General features: G+C 32.8%; 1 pseudogene; it reads left to right on the forward strand.

Moving 5' to 3' along the window:
* LOC113922308 overlaps positions 1 to 19403 on the forward strand; it is a 63784-nt pseudogene that overhangs the window by 14199 nt on the left and 30182 nt on the right.

Below are 19403 nucleotides of genomic sequence, written 5' to 3' on the forward strand. Positions count from 1 at the left end.
GAGAGAGAGAGCATGAGCAAGGGGGGTAGGGACAGAGGCAGAGGGAGAAGGAGGCTCCTCGCTGAGCTGAGCAGGGAGCCCAGTGCGATCTCAGGACGCTGCGACCATGACCTGAGCCGAAGGCAGATGCCTAACCAACTGAGCCACCCAGGCACCCCAAAACTTTTAGTTTTCAAATAACATTTGACATAAATATTTCTCATAACTGAAGATTTACATATTAAATCTTAGTTCTTAAATTTCCACATGTTCCAAATTCTTTGTTTCCACTTGATAAATAGCTTCGCCAAGAGCTCTCTTTGTAAGTTGTAATTTATTTCATTTGAATAATTTTGGCTTTAAACACCTCATCCCAACATTCGAGGTTATTATTATCATAAAGCATCTGTTTGAAATTGGAGGAAAAGCTTAAGTTAGAATTTAAATATTAACATTTTTTTCTAGTTCATACTGCTTAAAGTAAGGTCAGAGGTGAGAAAAATCATTTTTCCCTATTGAATAAGCTGGATAGCAGTGTATATTTCAGAGCCAGGTTTCTTGTTTTTGAGTAAGATAAATGCTCTGTTTTCTGCAGGCAGGAGTTTGGAGGATTTATAAGACAATTTTAATTAATGGGCTCCTTCAACCATAAAATAAGTACATTTGTCTTGTAGTATAATAAAACATATCACAAGTCTGAGGATTATAATATGCTAGTTCTTAATTCTCTTTAAAGAAAATACTGTTCTTATGGGAAAACTGTACATTTTTTTTTCTTCCTGTGTGTAGGTAATAGCAAAATGTTGGCAAAATTACATGATGGCTTTGAAATGCCAACAATTTTCAGGGAAAAAATAAGGGCAATGTTATCTTGACTGTGTTTACAATTAAAATTAAATCTAAACAAATCTAGGCCTCTAATTTTCTTGTGGTTAAAATTTGCTGTTGTTCTACTTTCAAAGCTTCCAAATAATTGATTTATAAATTTTATGTGTTTATGCTTCGATCTTATTTGCATAGCAATTTGAAATTTAAATCAACATTAAGGCAGTTTTTTTCCCCCTCAAAAAGTTTATGCCTCTTCCCTCAGATACCCACAATTTAAAGGGAAAAATGATAAAGAAAACTTTACTTTGCCTTAGTTATAGGCCCCACAAATGACAAGAACCTACAGGTATTGGCCTACTTATTTATTACATTTGTAAACAAGTAAGCAAATATTTCTTGGTTACTGTAACAAATCACAACTAATCAGCCTAATTAAATCTGTTGGCCAGGTGGAGAACCAAGTCCAAGAAAAATTACTTAGCACATATTTTCAGTCTGTGATGCTCAAACTTTTATGGCTATGACTTACAGATATATATTTCACTTCATGACTCACTAAACAGATATGTACATACTATATTTGTGTATAAAAAATTTAAAGCTGTGGTATTTTCTAATCTAATTTTTTAAATTATATTTAATTTGCTAAATTAATTTGATCACCTACTAGCAAGGTGCTGCCTCCAGTTTGGAAAACACTGCTTTAAGCTTTATTATAAGTCATTTGCTTTTTGGAAAATGACCTAGACCATATTAGTTTATCTTTTCAGAGAAATGCCTTCACAGTTCATAGATTCCATATTAACTTCTTGACTAGATTTAAATCTGCCATTGGAAAGAGATGCAAGCAGACTGCATATTAAAATTCTGTAAAATTAGGGGCACCTGAGTGGCTCAGTCATTAAATGTCTGCCTTCGGCTCAGGTCATGATCTCAGGGTCCTGGGATCGAGCCCTGCATTGGGCTCCCTGCTCAGCGGGAAGCCTGCTTCTCCCTCTCCCACTCCCTCTGCTTGTGTTCCCTCTCTCACTCTCTGTCAAATAAATAAATAAAATCTTAAAAAAAACTGTAAAATTGATGTAAAATATATTTCTATGCTTTTATTAGTATTGTTTTTATAATAAGCATATAACTTCTGCATAGAGTTTATGGTTGTAATGTCTCCCTTTCACAAGATGCTATTACTGCTGAAACTGGAACTGGCACAAAGCTCCCCAGACTGGGTTCCCAGGAGGAAATGAGCTGGCATGCCCCTGGCCATCATGCTGCTGTAGCAGCCCTAGGCCCTCCACTCAGTATCAACTCCAGAGTCTGAAGACCTGCATCTACTATACGTGAAGAACTTGGGAGTCAGAAGTGGCAGTTGACAGACACTTGCCGACTACCCCTCACTCACAACACTGCTGTCCACAGCTTTGTGAGGTCCCCAGTAATGCTCTGCATTTCAGGAGTCTAAGTCTCCCACTATCCTTGGCATGAATCCTCTGTTCTGTATTTGCTCAAGATACCTTGGAAGTGTGACCTGTGCCATCATGACTTCCCTTGTCCAGGGGACCTTTGCAAGTCCCATCTTCCACATTTCTTCCTAGTTGTTAGCTCCCATCTAAGCCGCTCACACTAGGGTGGCTCCAAAAGACTGCATACAGGAATGATGACAGAGAGTTTACCTTCCTTCTATACCCAGTCGGTCCTTGTCTTGATTGCTTTATCTGTTTCTTTCATTAACACACACATCAGGATGTACACAGAGGTCTGGAAGAATTGTCTTACTTAAAGACTGTGGAAACATTTCCTGATTGTGTAGAATATTCCTTTCATTGAGTGATGTTCAAACAGCAGATTGGTCTCTGCCTTCACAGATGTCTTCCCATTCCTTGGCTTCCAACCATTTTCTCTCTCAGACTTCTTGTACTTTCTTCTTTCTTATTTTTTTTTAACTTAAATTCAATTAGCCAAGGTATATCTTACACTTTCTTGAGCTCTGCTTCCAGTTTTGTTTTTGTTCCGCTAACTTTGAAAACCAAGGTTTTGACTAACCGTTTAGCTAGGGTTTCTAAGTCTTAGGATGTTTCTTTTCTGGCTGAAGGAATTTAGTATAACCTGGCCTTGGCCTTGGATACTTCTGTGGCCCTGGGACAGGGACCAGATCGTCAGCATGTTATGTTTACTACCCAGAGTAGCTCTAGGAGGTGCTACTCCATAAATAATAACTCAGGTTTGGAGTAATGTACACGGATGAGGCAGGGAAAGAAAGGATATATCTGAGAAAATTAATTTCTTCCTGTGATTATGAGTCATTTTTTTTCCATAAAATTATGGGTAAAACTTTGAGAGACTAATAAAACAAAAACTTAAGGACCAATTTAAGAATATTAGGTTGACCATTTTCTTTCATATGTTGCAATTTAATTTTTTTTAAAAAAGGCTCATAATCTTCAATAAAGAATTCATCTATATTTGCATGTTGTGATAGGGAGAATAAAATGACAAGATCGATTTGGGATAGGAGGCATTTCCCACCTCATATATTCACTGCTATAGTGGAATTTGGTATCAGTCAATTCTAGAGGGAACTAGAATTAGAATGAGGAACAATAGCCAGAGATTTAAGACTGTGGCTCCAAACTATGGAAAGAGCCGAGATGTCCATCGACAGATGAATGGATAGAGAAGATGTGGTGTATATATATACAATGGAATATTATGCAGCCATCAAAAGGAATGAAAGCTTACCATTTGCAATGACGTGGATGGAACTGGAGGGTATCATGCTAGGCGAAATAAGTCAATCAGAGAAAGACATGTATCATATGTCATGATCATCAAAGACATGATCTCACTGATATGAGGAATTCTTAATCTCAGGAAACAAACTGAGGGTTGCTGGAGTGGTGGGGGGTGGGAGGGATGGGGTGGCTGGGTGATAGACATTGGGGAGGGTGTGTGCTACAGTGAGCGCTGTGAATTGTGTAAGACTGTTGGATCACAGACCTGTACCTCTGAAAAAATAATACACTGTATGTTAAAAAAAAAAAGATAGTAGGAAGGGAAAAATGAAGGAGGGGAAATCGGAGGGGGAGATGAACCATGAGAGACTATGGATTCTGAGAAACAAACTGAAGGTTCTGGGGGGGGGGATGGGTGAGCCTGGTGATGGGTATTAAAGAGGACACATATTGAATGGAGCACTGGGTGTTATAGCAAACAATGAATCATGGAACACTACATCAAAAACTAATGATGTAATGTATGGTGATTAACATAACATAATTAAAGGAAAAAAAAAAAAAAGACTGTGGCTCCAAAGAGCTGAGATGAGGCTATAGGAAGGGAAAAGAAGCAGAACAAATAGGAAGAAATCTGTAGAAAGAAAAGATTCAGAGAGTAAAAAACCTTTTGCTCAGCTCTAGAGGCTTCTATCACAAACAGAAATGAAGAGTCTGTGGTATCTGTTTTACCCTATCAAAAAAAGAACACACAGATTTTGACCTAGCTATTTCATTCCTAAGAATTTGTTTTATTTATATACTTGTGTAAGAAAACACACACATATATAAACATAAATGTTTATTGCAGTATTTCTTTTTTCTGCCTCTTTTTAAAATTGAAGTATAGTTGACACACAATGTCACATTAGTTTCAGGGGTACAACATATTGACTTGATGAGTGTATACATTATGTTGTGCTCACTTCAGATGTAGCTATCATGTCCCCATACAGTACTATTACAATACCATTGATTATACCCCCTATGCTGTACCTTTTATCCTCCCAACTTATTCATTCTGTAACTGGAAGCGTATACCTTCCACTCCATTTTACCCATTTTGCCTATCTCCCACCCCTCCCCTCTGGCAACCATCAGTTTATTCTCTGCATCTATGGGTCCATTCCTATTGCAGTATTTTTTTTCAAGTTTTTATTTAAATTCTATTTAGGAAACATATAGTGTAATATTGCTTTCAGGAGTAGAATTTAGTGATTCATGACACACATACAATAGCCAGTGTTCATCATAATAAGTGCCCTCCTTAATATCCATCACCAATTTAGCTCATCCACCACGTATCTCCCCTCAGTTTGTTCTCTAGAGTTAAGAGTCTCTTATGGTTTGCCTCCCTCTCTTTTTTCCCCTCTTCTTTCCCCTATGTTCATCTCTTTTACTTCTTAAATTCCACATATGAGTGAAATCATATGGTAGTTGTTTTTCTCTGACTTATTTTGTTTGGCATAATACACTCTAGCTCCATCCAGATTATTATAAAGGCAAGATATCATTCTTTTTGATGGCTGAATAATATTCTATTGTATATATACCACATCTTTATCCATTCATCTGTTCATGGACATCTGGGCTCTTTCCATACTTTGCCTATTCTTGATAATGCTACTATAAACATCAGGGTACATGTGCCGCTTCGAATCAGTATTTTTGTATCCTTTGGATAAGTACCTAGTGGTGCAACTGCTGTATCATAGGGCAGTTCTATTTTTAACTTTTTGAGGAACGTCCATACTGTTTTCCAGAGTGGCTGCACTTGTTTGCACTCCCACCAATGGTGTTAAGAGGGTTCCTCTTTCTCTACATCCTAGCCAACATCTGTTGTTTCCTGTGTTGTTAATTTTAGCCATTCTGACAGGTGTGAGGTGGTATCTCATCATGGCTTTGATTCGTATTTCTCTGATGATGCGTGATGTTGAGCATCTTTTTATGTGTCTGTTAGTTGTCTGTATATCTTCTTTGGAAAAATGTCTATTCATGTCGCTACCCATTTCTTAACTGGATTATTTGTTTTTTGGGTGTTGAGTTTGATAAGTTCTTTATAGATTTTGGTTGCAGTATTTGTTGATGTAAGGCACTCTGGATATGAAATGTTGGGTAAAATAACTTAAAAAAATACATCTATACAGGAAAGGATAACATCATGCAGAACAAAATGCTTTTGCAAAATAATAATATGATAATAATAATAATAAGGCTGTGAATGATTCAATCATTAAGTGAAAATACTATGAAAAGTAAATTTGTTTTTTTTTTAGTATTATCAAATATTAAAAACCTTCTATGAACAATTACTGGACCTACACTACTCGGCTTACATTTCTCAAAAGGTTAATAGATTTTTACAAAAGAATTGTAACAAGATCTTTTTATTCTAATAGGATGGTGGATTTATTTAAATTCCAGTTTACTCTGGTACATCACAAGAATTTGATGACCTACATAGATCCACTAGATAGTGCCCAGGATCTGTCACATAATGACTGAAAATAATTATGTGACTAATTATTTATTCAAATAATCCAGTTCATCAAAATGTAGATGGAGACTAAATTCTCTCCTTTGACTCCTTTTTAAAGACTGAAAAACTTTCAAGTCTTCTTGTACTTCCTCACTGACAGTTGAAATGAACTTATTGAAAAGAGAGCAGTTTCATTTTGTCTCTGCTAGTTTTATAGAAAAATAACACAACAAATATAAGAACTGTCAACCCAATGTCTTGCACTTTCAATCTCCTTTCAAATAACAAGGCAATAAAATAATGCAACAAATACAGATGACATGTAATGAATTTTGAATCTGTGATTGTATATTCATAATTGAGATAAGCACACACAAAAACCCTATTGAAACTCTTTTAACATATTGATATTCTCCCCCATTCAGAACCCATTATTAAAGTCATTGACCCTATGACCCTTTCTTCTGTCATACGTGTGTCTTCTCAAATGTTGCTGAAAATCAATAAAGAAGTCATCCAGTTTTTTTCCAGAGGCTGACAAAACGATTTTTCAACTGCCTTTCTTAAAAGTGTTTCAGGAAATAAGAAAATTAAATATTTTGGTATAATATTTTCCAAATTGTATGTCTTTTGTTATTTTCTTTCCTTGATATAGGAGCTAAGGTCTCCAGAATAATATTGAATATAAGTAATGATATAGAGGTCATTCTTGTCTTTTTCTACTCTCCAAGGAAAATTTATAAAATTTTCACCTTTAAGCACAAAGTTTGCTGTCAATTTTCTGTCAGTGTGTGTGTGCATGTGTATAAAAGAGTACATAAGTAAGGTAGGAAGAAAGTCTAAAATGTATACATAGAAATTCTCAGGATTAATTAAGGAATATGAAAAGAGATCTTAATACAAAACCGATATAAACAACCAGTTCCTTTTCTATATATTTGTAACAAGTAGAAAGTAAACTTTTTAAATTTATATTTTACAATGGCATCAAAAATCTATCAAAAGAGGTATAAGATTTAATAGAGAAAATCATAAGACTTTATGGAAAGATATTAATGAAGATATAAATATATAAATATGCTATTCCCATGGATTGAAAGATAATATTTCAAAGATAGCAAAATAACACAAATTAATTAAGGTATTTGATGTAATCAAATCCTAATTCTAATATATTCTGGTGAGGAGGAGGGGAGTTTACAAATATTCTAAAATTTAAATGAAATGGAAAACATTCCAAAATACATATGACATTTTTTAAGGAAAAGAACAAGGTTGGAGGATTTGTCTTAAAAGGATCAAAATTCGTTTTAATGCTATAAATTTAAGTGAATTTAGTATTGGTGCAGGGTTAGGAAAATAAACCAATGGAACACAATCAAGAGCCCGTAAGTGGATCTAAATCTATAACAAGTAAGGTAAAATTATAAATGTTTCAGTAATTGCCGTTGGGGCAATTGGGTATTCATATCAAAAAAAAAAAGAAAAATATTATATCCTTACCTCAGATAAAGGTAGACAGACCAGTGAAGTGAGAGTAATCTGGCACTCCCAGGAGAGAACAGACAGACTGACCATATTTTATCCATGTATGTGTCTCTGAGCTGACCTCCCCTTTCAGATGCAATTTCATGGACATGGTTGTGGTCACTGCAAGAATTTGGAACCTCAGTGGGAGCAGCCACTACATTCTGCAGGTGCTAAAAAGTCATCCCGTCTCTACTGAGCCCTGCTGTCAGTGCTGGCACCTTACCTCCACAGCCCCACAAGCTGCTTTAGTACTGCTTGACCATGGAGACCTTGACAGCCTCATGGATTCACTGAGAAAAAATATGATTACAGTGTGTGGGTGTGTGGGACCCATCCATGGTTGTCCATACAGTTATAGCTAATAAACCAGCAGAACGAAATAAATATTCAATGTAAAAGAAAGTAAAAGAAAGGGGTGAAAAAGCAATAAAAAATAAATTGGACACATACAAAAGAAACATCAAGGATTGAGATTTAAACCCAAATATATCAACAATGACGTTAAATGTAAATTGTCAAGATACCCTACATAAATGACAGAGATCATCAGTTTGGATTAAAAAATACACATTATCTAACTATATGCTGCCCAGAAGAAACACACTTTTAACATAAGGAATTAAATAGACTAAAACTTGAAGTACAGAAAAATTTATAGCATACCAGTTTAAAAAAGAAAAAAGCTGGAATGGTTATATAAATACCAGACTAAAAATCCTATTAAGTCCAAACAGAATAAAGCAAAACACACACACACACAAACAAAAACAAACAAACAAAACACACATTAAGGCACATCATAACCAAGTGTTGAAAAACAAAGCATAAAGACAAAAATCTTACAAGAAGACAGAGAACAAAGACACATTGCTTATAGGCTAATAGTAATAAGACTGACTGCTCTTTAGAAATAATGCAAGCCAGAAGATAATTTCAAAAGGTCATTAATATACCATAGAGGAAAATAAGAGGCAATCTGTAGTTTTATATTCAGCAAAATATATGTAAAAAATCAAGTAAAATAAAGATTTTTTTAAATAATAAAGAACTAAAATGATTTGTCATCAGTAGACTTGCACTGTAAGCAATATTAAAGAAAGTTCTTGAGGCTGAAGAAACATGATAACAAATGAAACTTCAGCTCTATAAAGGAATACAGAATGCTGGAAATAGTAATTCTGTAAGTAAATATAAAAGACTTTTTCTTGTTCATTAAATTTTATAGAAATAATTAAGGCAAAAATAATAAAAGTATTCTGTGGAGTTTATAATGGGTATAGAAGTAAAATGTGTGAAAACAAAAATTCAAAAGGAAGAAGGAAAGCAAAAAAATACACTGTTGTAAAGCTTTTGTTATTGTAAAAAATAAAGATATTATATTTCAAATAATATAATATTATTTGACTTTGAATACGATGAATTAGAAATGTGCTTGCAATCCTAGAGAAATCATTAACAACAAAGAAAAGAGGCTAGCTAATAAGTCAACAGAGAAGATAAAATGTAAAATCAATTTTAAAATAAGAAACAAGGAAGAAAGGAACAGGATAGGCAGAACAAGTTGAAAAGATATAACAAGATGGTAGACTTAAACCTGAAATATCAACAAATAAATGAATTAAATGAAGTAAATGAATTAAACTCTTCAAAAAAAGGCATACATTGGCAGACAGGATATTAAAGTAAGACCAAAATGTATGTTGTTACAAGAGACACAGTTAAAAGTAAAACTGTAGAAAAATATATGCTAATCATAAGACAGAATGGCTATATTAATATCACATTGACTAGACTTCAGAAAGAGTATTATTAGTGATAAAGAGAGTCATTTCATAATAAAGGGCTAATTCATCAAGAATACATGATAATCTTAAATGTGTATATACCTAATAACTCTAGGAATCAATTTCAAAATACATGAAGCAAAACTTATATAAGTGAAAGAAGAGAATTATATATGGAGATTTCATCACTTCTCTGTTGTCACTGAGATAACATGTAGACTGAAAATCAGTAGGCTATTTCACACCAAATGTTAATGAAAACACAACATATCAAAATATATGGAATGCAGGTAAAAATGATGATTATAGAAAAATGTATAGTTCTAATGCTTATGTACTATAAAAGAAGAAAGGTCTAAGATCAAACTACCATCTTAAGGAGCTAGAAAAAGAAGAATATATTAAACCCAAAGTAAGCAGAAAAGGAAATCATAACTGTAAGAGCAAAAATCAATAGAATAGACAACAGAACAATAGAGACAATTTTCAAAATAAAAACTAGGCTTTGTTAAAAAGATTGATAAAAATGACAAACTTCTAAAAAGGAAGGCTTTCCAGAACAAAAGAGTGAAAACACAAATGATTAATATCAAGGGTGAAAGATTATTCTATTTATATAAATCTCCAAAAAGTGCTATCTAATCTACAGTGACAAAAGAAGATGAAAGTTTTCCCGAGGGGGAGGCAGGGGAAAGGGGAGAGAAAGGAAGTTCACAAAAAGGAAACTTTTGAGATGGAGTTAAAAATAAATGACTGTAGAGCTAAATATAAAATCTGAAACTATCAAGCTTCTAGAAGTATTGGGGGCATACAAAGATTCCCTATACAGCACAACAAATCACTAACTACAAAAAAAAAGTTATATAAAATGTGCTTCATTAAAAAAACAAAAAACAAAAAAAAACTACTGCTCATCCAAGTACATCATAAGAAAATGAATAGACGAACCATTAATTGGGAGAAAATTCTTGCATGTATGTATGTATGTCTGACAAAGGACTTGTAACCAGAATATATAAATAACAACAGCCACAGCTCAGTAATAAAAAGATAAATAATGGAATAAAAATGGGCAAATAATTTGAAAAGCTACTTTACAAAAAATAATATGAAAGACTAATAAACACATGCGAAGTCCTTTCAATCATTAGTTATCAGGAAATTTAAATTAAGATACAATGAGATATCTACTACATATCCCTACAAGGGATAAAATTAAAGAGACCAATGAGCTCACATGTTACAAAGGTGTGAAACAACCAGAGTGTTCAAATACTGGTTGTGGGAGTATAAATTATTGCAACTACATTGGACATTTATCTAAAATTTTCTCATGAAGTTAAATATTCATATGTTTTTGACCTAATTATTTCATGTCTAGGTATTTGCTAAAGAGAAGTAAAAATGTCTTTGCATTAAAATATTTATATGACCATGAGAGATGATGGACTCTGAAAAACAAACTGAGGGTTCTAGAGGGGAGGGGGGTAGGGGGATGGGTTAGCCTGGTGATGGGTATTGAGGAGGGCACGTTCTGCATGGAGCACTGGGTGTTATGAACAAACAATGAATCATGGAACACTGCATCAAAAACTAATGATGTAATATATGGTGATTAACATAACAATAAAAAATTAAAAAGGAAAAAAAATATTTATATGAGAATATTCATAGCATCTCTATTAATAGTAGTTCCAAACCAGAAACAACACAATTATTCATCAACAGAAAACACAATGGAATACTTCTCCTTAACGGTACAACAATGTGTATGAACCTCAAAAACTTAATTCTGATCAAAATAAGTAAAACACAGAAGAATATATATCAGTATGTCATTTGGTTCTATATAGTGAATTTGTAGAACAAGAGAAAATAATATATGATGAGAGAAATCTGAAAAGCAGTTGCTTTGTATGAGACAAGTGGACTAGGGAAGGGATGATGAAAGTAATCTGTATTTTAATAAAGATGTCTGTTATGGTTTTATTAGTAATATCCAAATGTGGCAAACTATACACTTAATACATGTATATTTCTCTATATGTATATTAATCCTGAGTAAATTAAAGAAAAAACAAAAGAAAAACAGGGGTATATGCAAAGAAGATCAACATGATCAAAAACCGAAGAACATTAAATAGAAACAGAATCCTGGGAATTAATGCAATAGACTACATCTAAGTTTAAAACTTCTGTTCACTAAGAGATACCATTTGGAGTGTGCAAAGAAAGACTGTAAGATAGTAGTAATGCATATAATTAACAAAAGGCTCATGTCTAGAATATGTAAAAAATTCTACACTTAAGGAAGAAAAGGACAAACAACCCCTCCCAATGGGTGATACGTTCAAACAAGAATTTCACCAGAAAAAAAATCTAAATAGATAATTGCCATATGAAACGTGGCCTGAAATGTTTATCCTATTCAGTAATTAAGAAAATGTAAATCAAAGCCACAATGAGATAATTACACAACCACTAAAAGCTAAAAAATAAAACCAACTGAAAATGCCAAATGTTGGCAAGGATGTAGAGCAACAGAAACTTTTTGTACACTGCTGGTAAAATTATAAATTCTTATAACTACTTCTGAAATTAGATTGGAAGTATTTACTAAAGTGAAAATATTATACAGCAATCACATCTTTAAGTATATTTCCAGGATAATGCATGAATACTGTATTAGGATTCTCCAGAGAAACAGAACCAGCAGGAGATTATTACATTATATTATTATATTATATTATGTATTATATATATCTCATCTGTAGATCATAAAATATTGCAACTATATTGCATAAAATATACACCTAAATATATCTTACTTATATATGAAATTTATTAAAGGAAGTTAACAAATTGGCCCATGTGCCTCAGTTGTTTAGCATCTGACTCTTGGTTTTGGCTCAGGTCATGATCTCAGGGGGGTAAGATGAGCCCCACATTGAGCTCAGTGGGGAGTTTGCTTGAGATTCTCTCTCTCTCCCTCTGCCCCTTCCCCCCCCAATTTCCCATGCATGTGTGCTCTCTCTTTCTCTCTTAGATAGATGATAGATAGATAGATGATGATAGATAGATGATAGATAGATGACAGATAGATAGATAGAAATTGGCCCACATGACTATGGAGGCTGAGAAGTCCCAAGATACACAGTTGGGAAGCTGGAGACCCAGGAGAGTCACTCCAGTCTGAGTCTGAAAGCCTGAGAACCAGAAGAGCCAATGGTTTAAGTTTCAGTCCTAAAGCTGGTAGGCTCAAGACTTAAGAAGAGCTGAAGTTTCAGTTCTAGTCCAAAGGCGGGTTCCACCTCAGGCAGTCAGGCATAAATTCCCTCTTAATCTTGGAAAAGTCAGCCTTTTTGTTCTATTCAGGACTTCAGTTTATTGGATGAGGATCACCTACATTAAGGAGGACAATGTGCTTTACTCAGTCTACTGGCTCAAATGTTTACCTCATCAAAAAACACCCTCACAGACACATGCAGAATAATGTTTGACCAAATATCTGGGCACTAAATGGCCCAATCAAGTTGGCACATAAAATTAACCATCATAAACATGTATACTAAATGACAAATATAAAAATGTCCAAACACAGTATAGGAAAAATTGAAAACTACATGCATGTATATCAACACTAGAATATATGATAAATTGTGTCTTATTCTTACAATGAAATATTACATAGCAAAAAAAAATAAGTAACAGTGAGTAGTAGAACAGGGATAAAACATACAAACATCATTTTGAAAGAAAAAATGTATACAAACGATGAGATATTGCATAATCCTGTTGTGCCTAGTAAAATTTAACTATAGATTGAGAAATCAGGTGCCTAGTAACGGGAGAGACAGAAGTGTGAGAAGGTTTATGGGGAGATGGGGGTTGAGTACTGGAAACAGTGTGGAAATAGTACTATTTCCAGATGTACTGGATGTTCTGGAAATAGTCTATTCTTTGACTTTAGAAAGTATTTGATAGGTTTCCACTTTGTGATAAGTTATGGAGAAATATGGTATGTTTTGTGTACTTTACTATAATTTTAATTAAAGAGCTAAAAAATTAACTTGTTCTTGAGAGACAAGGAAGCTATGTAAATTAATTTAAAAAAGTGAGTTGATTTGCCAGATATATATAAAACATAATAGTTATGACTGCTTTGATGTAAGAATAGAAAACAAGACTAATAGAAGAGTATTTTACCTAGAAAAAAGTCACACCTGTATGGATATTTCACATCTGATACATATGTTATTATTAACCAATAGGAAAATAGCTACGTTTTTAATAAATGATAGAAAATTCACTTATCTATATGAAAAAACAAAACCATACCATCATCTAAAATAACTTTTAGATGCTTAAATAACCTGAATATGAATGACAAAATTATAAAACTTTTAGAAAATAATATAGGATATTATACTCACAAATTCAAAGAAAGCATTTATTAATACAAAAAAACAAACCCCAAGTAAAATATAAATTTAAGTATATTAAAATTAAGAAAGTCTTACCCAAAGTGATCTACAGATGCAATGCAATCTCTATCAAAATCCAATGACATTTATCACAGAAAGAGAAAATAATCCTAAAGTTCATATGGAACCACAAAAAACCCTGAATAACCAAAGCACCCTCAAATAAGAACAGAGCTGGAGGCATCCCATTTCCTGACTTTTGAATTGTATTACAAAGCTATAGTAATCAGAACAATACAGTACTCACATAAAAATAGACATATAGATCATTGGAACAGAATAGAAAGTCCATAAATAAACCACACATTATATGGTCAACTAATCTTTGACAGAGGCACCAAGAAGACAAATGGGAAAAAAATAGTCTCTTCAATTTGGTTCTAGGAAAACTGCATACGCATATGCAAAAGAATAAAATTGGACCCTTATTTCATACCATACATAAAATTGAACTCACAATGAATTAAAGACTGAAACATAAATAAAACCATAAAACTCCTAGAAGAAAACGTAGGGCAGAATACTCCTTGATATTGGTCTTGGCAATGATTTGTGACCATGACACCAAAAGCACAGGCAACCAAAGCAAAAATAAACAAGTGGGATTACTTCCAACTAGAAAGCTTTGGCCCAATGAAGGAAACAATAAACAAAGTTAAAGACAACCTACAGAATGGGAGAAAATATCTGCAAGCCATGTGTCTGATAAGAGGTTAATATCCTAAATATATAAGGAACTCATACAGCTCAACAGCAAATACAAAAAATACCCTGATTAAAAAATGGTCAGAGAAACTGAATAAACATTTTTCCAAAAAAGACATGTTAATGACAACAGATAAGTGAAAAGGCACTCAACACCATTAATCGCCAAAGAAATGCAAATTAAAACCACAATGAGCTATCACCTCACACTTGTTAGGATAGGTGTTATTAAGAAGCCAAAATACATTGTTGAATTATAAACTCATTCCAAACCTGCATTCTAGCCTATTTACTATTTCATAGAACCTCAAATTCAACATCAGATTTATCATCTGTAAAATGGAGGTTATAATTTCAATACGTATTGGATCAAAACCAAAATATATTCTTAACGTGGTTCATGGTCTCAAAAGTCTGTGAAACTGTGAACTACAATAAACTGCCACTAGGATAAAGCCCAGCATTTGTATCATGGTTTAGAATAATCTTCTCATACCACATATCACAATATATAAGCTATTTTATATTTCCTTCATTAAATTTTAAGCTTTATGGGGACAAGAAATAGGTCTCTCTTGATCTCCACTGAATTATTACAATTAATTCAAATACAGGCAGTTATTTGGCACTCAGTAACATCCTTGAATATATAACCAATGGGTAAAAAAATAATGGGGTCATTTGTAAAAAAAAATATGGTCATTTAATCTTAATTCAATAAACATGTAAATTCAAATTAATATGAGATTTCATTTCCCCTCTAAAAATAGCAATAAAGAAGAATAATATTGTTTTAGCAAAGCTATTCCACATTGTAGGAACATAATGAAGGTAATTATATATTAAGATTTTAAAATACATATGCCCTTTAAGCAATTCTACTTTTAGGAATTTTATATAAAAAATCGGACAAGTGTCCTAAAAATAATAATAATACAACAAGAAGAAATAATACATGTGATCCAATATAATGTATTCATTAAATAAATTATTGCACATAAAAATGATGAAAAACTTCATCCACTAAAAGTCTCACTCACAAATAGCATTTGAAGATATGGTAAATGTAAGTAATTTAATGGAAATAAAACAGAACAAAAACATACACATATAACAAATACCAATGACGGTTATCATTGAATGATAAATAATGTGTTTTTCTTTTCTTACCTACATTTTCTAACATTTCCAAATTTCCTGCAGTACATATGTATTACTTAATGGTGTTAAATAAAAGTTATTAAATACCTCTTCTGTGAAGCTTTCCTTATTTCCCCTAGATATTACTTTCTCTATATGACTTTCTTATTTTGCCCAATTTTAAATTATTGTTCATTTCACATTACATTATATATGTTACATATTTGTTTCCCTTCAAAATCTTTACAGAAGTAAATGATGACTTATTTATTGTTATATATCTTCTGTTCCTAGTATAGAGACTGAAAAATACTAGGAACAACAACAAAAAGAATTCTATCCAATTTAGCCACTGGGAATTATAGTCATGAAGTGATTCAGTTGTCCCCAAATTGTCCCTATAAGTTGCATGGAGGGCAGTCACTACTATAGGTAGTATTGCCATTGTTTGTGATGTATAAAGCAAAGAATTTTTATTATCGATTTTATTCATTGTATAAGCCATTCACTCAAGACATTTTTGAGTATCTACTATGTAATTATTTATGTTGTTAATAAAAACTATTAGTTTTTCTATATAATTATAATTTTCCTATATAAGTAGTAAAGATAATATATTTATAAGTGATTTGTCTAAAAGGAATCTTAAATGGAAATATAAGTGCTTACATGAAATACCTGAATTTTTTCATTTGATTTGGAAAAATGCAATAAACTTTCAAAGCACAGATTGTATGAAACTAATCTGTGAGCATAATTTAAAAACTTATTTAGAATTACTTTTATAGAAAACATTGTAGCTAAGCAACATAAAGCCTTAGTTAAAGCAATTGATTCAAAAGGCAAATAAATTAAACAGAGAAATAGTTTTAATTATTAACGTATCAATACCACACTAAAAACAAAATTTAATTTGTGGTACCCCTATTAGTTACCATGGATGTCTCATTTTGGATGCATGTTATTTAAACATATATTTACAATGCTACCCTTATCAGAAAACTATATATTTTAATTTAGCATTTTATATATAACAAATTCCTCCAACTAAAGATAATAATAATCTTTGAATGAACATCTCAAATTTGTTTTCTACAGTGCAAATCTAATAATCTCCTTTGAAGATGCACCTCTTGTGATGTTATATTTTTGAAGTGATAAATTTCCATCTTTGAAGGAAATCATACTAGTCTCAAAGCACCAGAAGAGAGAAAATCTCAACACAATCTTTTATCTTTCCTTTGATGTATGTGCATAAAATTAGTCAAAAGACATTAAAATTACTATATAGATAACATTATTATTTATTATTAATATTTTGCATATTCATGGAATATTTTCTTCAAGGTGCCCAGGATAGTTTTCTATGTCTGATAGCAATTCCCGCCAAAACCTTTCTTTTCTTTAATAAAAAATACTATGCTAGTTAAATATAAAGAAGAAAATAAGGAACTTCATTAATTGATCAACTGCATGTTATATGATTGTAGAAATGTCACTATATTCCAATAACAAGTAAAATGGCTTGTTTGAAAAAAACTAGATCCAAGTATTTCTTTTATGCGATTGGCATTTGGGCAAATGAATAAATCAAGAATTTTTAAACATGGACCCTCCACAACTATATTTTTAAAATGTTGTAAGTTCTTGCATTTTCCAGAGAAGATGGTCCATAACTTACACTAGTTCTCAAGCTATTTGTAACCATAAAAATTAATGACAATGATTTTAAAATATGACATTTTAAAATAAAATTATTTATTCATTTTTGTTTTATTAAATTCAAGTTAGTTAATATATAGTGTTAGTTTCAGGGGTAGAAATTAGTGATTCATCATTTGCATATAACACCCAATGCTCATTACATCAAGGGCTCTCCTTAATGCCCATCACCCAATTACCCCATCTCCCTCCCACCTCCCCTCCAGCAACCCTCAGTTTGTTTCCTATAGTTAAGAGTCTCTTATGGTTTGCGTCCCTTTCTGATTTTATCTTATTTTATCTTTCCTTCCCCTCCCCTATCCATAGACTGTTTTTATAAGGCAGATTGCTTAACCTTTATAAATATATTCCACATTGCAGCCAGGGGAATATGTTAGACTCATCCATTAAACATTTACTTAATGACTTTTCAAGGCTTTATAAGCCTTGTGATTCCAAAATACCTTATCATTTATTTTATATGAACATTTTGCAAATGATGCATTCCAAATTTTCCAAGAAAGTCAACAGAGATAGAAGAACACTTCTTGTTTGGGGGATGGGCAGTATCTAAAATTTATGCCACCATGGTATGAGTTTTATAAAGGCCATCAAATTTTTCTGATTATGGCAAATCTGTAGTTTTAGAGTTAAAATAATAAATGTTGTTCTAGAAAAATCCTCAGCAGTATTTTAGTGCCTAGAACATAGTACATGCTTAAGAAAACATGCAGAGGGAAGGAAGGAGGAAAAAAGGAAAGGAGGAAGGTTGGAGCAGAAGGTGAGCATGAGGAGGAGAGAAGGGAAAAGGAAAGAAATCATTTGCCTCCTTCAGCTTCATGGTTTAATCTGTGTGATTCAATATTTTAGATGTGGAGAGATAAAATAGCCTATGTTGAAATTAAAACTGGATTTCTCTTGCAAGTTTAGGGGCCAGAATTTATTCATTCATTCACTCATTCATTCACTCAACACATTATTTGACTGTCTACTTTTTGTTAGGCACTGAACTTGGTGCTGGGATATAAAGATGTTTTCATGCACCGAGTCTCTGAGTAGCTTCTACTCTTATAAGAAATTGATATAAATAAATCAGTAGAGTACAATGCAGGAACAAGTAGCAAATTTTCACAAAGTGGGATGTAATCACCTTAATTAATTTAAGGAAGGTTAAGAAATGAATAATAATGTCCATCACCCTTTTAACCCTCCCCCCACCCACCTCTCCTCCAGCAACCCTGTTTGTTCTCTATAGTTAAGAGTCCCTTACGGTTTGTCTCCCTCTCTGTTTTTATCCTATTTTACCTTCAATTCCCCTATGTTCATCAGTTTTGTTTCTTAAATTCCACATATGAGTGAAATCATATTGTATTTGTCTTTCTCTGACTACTTATTGTGCTTGGCTTAATACACTCTAGTTTCATCCACATTGTTGAAAATAGCAAGATTTCATTCTTTTTGATTGCTGAGTAATATTCTAATAACTATGTAAATGTATATGTATATCTCACATCTTCTTCATCCATTCATCTGTCAATGGACATCTTGATTCTTTCCATAGTTTGGATATTATAGACTTTGCTGTTATAAACATTGGGGTGCATGTGCCCCTTCAAATCACTAGTTTTGTATCCTTTGGGTAAATACCTAGTAAAGCAACTGCTGCATCATAGGGTAGTTCTATTTTTAACTTTTTGAGGAACCTCCGTATTGTTTTCCAGAGTGGCTGCACTAGTCTACATTTCCACCAATGGCGTAAGAGTGTTCCTCTTTCTCTGCATCCTCGCCAACATCTGTTGTTTCCTGTGCTGTTAATTTTAGGCATTCTGACCAGTATGAGGTAGTATTTCATAGTGGTTTTCACTAGTATTTCCCTGATGACAAGTGATGTTGAGTATTTTTTCATGTGTCTGTTGGCCATTTGTATGTCTTCTTTGGAGAAATGTCTATTCATGTCTTCTGCCCATTTCTTGACTGAATTTTTTGTTTTCTGGGTGTTGAGCTTGAT

The sequence above is a fragment of the Zalophus californianus genome, chromosome 9, assembly GCF_009762305.2.
Source record: "Zalophus californianus isolate mZalCal1 chromosome 9, mZalCal1.pri.v2, whole genome shotgun sequence".
Classification (NCBI taxonomy): Eukaryota; Metazoa; Chordata; class Mammalia; order Carnivora; family Otariidae; genus Zalophus; species Zalophus californianus.